Source organism: Gracilinanus agilis, unplaced genomic scaffold (assembly GCF_016433145.1).
Source record: "Gracilinanus agilis isolate LMUSP501 unplaced genomic scaffold, AgileGrace unplaced_scaffold55220, whole genome shotgun sequence".
Classification (NCBI taxonomy): Eukaryota; Metazoa; Chordata; class Mammalia; order Didelphimorphia; family Didelphidae; genus Gracilinanus; species Gracilinanus agilis.
The window spans coordinates 1-2,948 of record NW_025390489.1 but is presented as its reverse complement, the minus strand read 5'-3'; the positions used below and the strand labels follow the sequence as shown (position 1 = coordinate 2,948).

The 2,948-nt window shown below is 42.7% G+C and overlaps 1 non-coding gene and 1 pseudogene across 1 annotated transcript; one reads left to right on the top strand and one right to left on the bottom strand.

Annotated features, from left to right (window-relative positions):
• Positions 1-1,428: 1,428 nt before the first annotated feature.
• On the top strand, positions 1,429-1,684 carry LOC123256000 (annotated as a pseudogene).
• A 920-nt stretch (positions 1,685-2,604) lies between these two features.
• Positions 2,605-2,768, bottom strand: LOC123256001. Its single transcript, XR_006506809.1, has one exon. It is a non-coding gene; the product is annotated as a U1 spliceosomal RNA (small nuclear RNA).
• Positions 2,769-2,948: the final 180 nt, after the last annotated feature.

Below are 2,948 nucleotides of genomic sequence, written 5' to 3'. Positions count from 1 at the left end.
ATTTACCATCAAGAGACCATTTTATTTCTGTCCCAGGGCTGGTCCCTTGGGACAGCTGAAGATCATAGTAAGGAGTTCATCAACCTCCTGAATTTAGATCTAGAAGGCAGTAATAAACTAGTTTCATAGTTTTCCTAACCCACTCTCCAATTTCCTTTTCCCAAACCAATTTATTCAAGAAATCCTTAGTTTAATTTAAGAACTAGTGTGTCCTACCTTCATCTTAGACCTAAATAGTGACTGCTGTTCAAGATTCTAAGAGAGAGACAGAGTAACTCCATTACTGTTTAGACAGGAAGCACCATACTTCCCTTCCTGTCTAATCTCACTACCAATCCAATAGGAGTTACTTCCTCAGTCAGGTCAGAGGCTGAAGGGAAATCATCTTAAAGGGGTTTAGTCCTTACCAAGAGAAATCACATCAATCCCTTGGCTGATTTAGGCATTGGGTATTTGTCATTCCTACATCCAGTACTCTCAGTCTACGGCTTGTGACTAATCTATATTCGTTTCCTGGACTGCTTTACGGCCTTACCAACCTCCATTACAGATTTAGTCATAAACCCTCATTACAGTTTTTGGCGAGCCAGGTAGGAGTCGAACCTAGAATCTTATCACTCCAGCCAGTGTGTCATGCACCGTTTAAAGAACCACGGTATCTAGTCACAGAGTATGATGTCTTTTTCTAGAGATTAGTGGTCTCAGTGGGTCTTTGGTTTTTAAGTTTTTTTGGATTTTTTTCTTCTCCTTGAGAGTTGTTGGAAAGCAGAAGGTTAGCAACCTCTGTGACCCGTAAACACTAAACCCGTGAATGAGCTGCTTTCACAACCACTGTCCTACCTAAGGGCCCACATGTAAGTCCTTTCACCCTCACCCACCCACCCACACCCCTCCCTGCAACAGCCCAGTACTGGAATACAATTAGTCAAGTCACTCTGCCAAGAGCAACTTGTGACCCTACTAGGACGCCTCTAGTCATAAGAACGACAAGCACCCCAAATCCCACTACTCACTGACAAACCAACCCCCAGCGGACACTACGAAAACATTCATAACTACGTGTCCAGCAACAATTTTGATCAGCATCAGGAGCAGCCCGCATTCAGTGAGTATGCTTCCCACCTTCTGACAGATAACGTGATGTATGTAAGGTGCGCAATGAGACGCATTAGAGGGATATGGGCATTGAGGAGATTTGTATAGTTTGTCTACTGGTACTCCTTGCAACACTGGGGGAGGGCGATACTAGAGAGAGAGAGAGAGGAATAACCGCGGTTCATTGAAAAAAAAAATTAATTTCCAAAGGAAAACCTTCCAATTGGTTGTGCGGTATTACCACGGGATTTCACCATGCAGCCCGAGTCAAAAAGAGCCCGTTAGAATATCAAGCGTGTGCCTCTCCTGGACAGCGGTAACTGAGGAGGGAAGATGGATGATTTGCAGGCTTCGGAGGAGACTTCTTTTGTGGTTGATGAAGTAACATTGTAAAAGAGGCCATAGAAAGTGCAATTGGCGGTAATGCTTATCAACACAGCAAAGTGAATCAGTGGACCACAAATGTAGTAGAGCAAACTTTAAGTCAGCTTAACAAGTTGGGGAAACCATTCAAATACATTGTGACCTGTGTGATTATGCAGAAGAATGGAGCTGGGCTACATACAGCAAGCTCTTGCTTTTGGGATAACACCAGTGATGGAAGGTGCACTGTGAGATGGGAGAATAAGACGATGTACTGTATAGTCAGTGCCTTTGGACTGTCAATTTAACTTTCTTGGAGCCTTTATTTTTTTTCTCTACCATTTCCATTCCATGTTTTATCTACATACTGTGAATTCAACAAACTTTTAAAATGTTTTAAAAGTATCTTACACTTTCAAATGTAGGGGGAAAAGAATCCAAAATGGCCACACTGTTACATGGGTTTCATACTTCACCCTAAATTGACATCCAGTATTGTTACTTTGTCTTAATTCTTCAATACCTCAAGTATTCAAAGGTGCTAAAAATTACATCTGCTGCAGCATGACACTTTTCTAATTTCTGAAATGATTGATAGCACGCACTAACTTCTCACTTTATACTTTTCTTAGTAGTATAATAAATTCTTAAAATTAAAAAAAAAAAAAAAAAAAAAAAAAAAAAAGAATATCAAGTGTGTCCTTAAAGGCACACCGGAAACTCTTTCTTGGAAACCAAGAAGCAACATTTATCCTTACCACGTATAAAACGAGGTCGAGTTTGTCCACGTCCGTGGAAATTGCAGAGCTCAGAGACCTCAAAGGTGATGGTATCACACCTGCTAGGGAAGGATGAGCAAGGGCTGCTTTAGGACTAACATTAGGGGCAAAGATGATGAAGTTTCGGTGCCCCTTAAGGAGATTCAAAGCAGAGCTTGACAAATGGCTGAAAAACGGACAGTTTTAGGCCCGCACCCAGGATTCTAAACCCTCAGAAAAGCCAGCGCCTAAAGGTTTTGAGAGAGATCACGACTCTCCCAAGTAGCTTGAAAAAGAGGAAAGAAAACAATTGCCTGTTAGCGCGAGGACTCAGGACTGGCGATAGTAGTAGTTCAGGAAAGTAGTTATTTTTTGAAGACAGAAAAGCTAGGGGAGAGCGCGAACGCAGTCCCCCACTACCACAAATTATGCAGTCGAGTTTCCCGCATTTGGGGAAATCGCAGGGGTCAGCCCATCCGAAGTGCAATGGATAAGCCTCGCCCTGGAGAAACCACCTTCGTGATCATGGAATCACCCCTGCCAGGTAAGTATGCTTTCACAACACACGCAAACACAAGCCCTACATACACACACACCATAAACACAGGGCAACTACACAACGTTTCCTCTTCACCTACAACAAGCATCAGCCGGAGAAGTCAAAAAACATTCTAGCATTTCAAACCACAAGACCACACGAAATCCCCTCTCCACACACGAAATCCAGGGAAT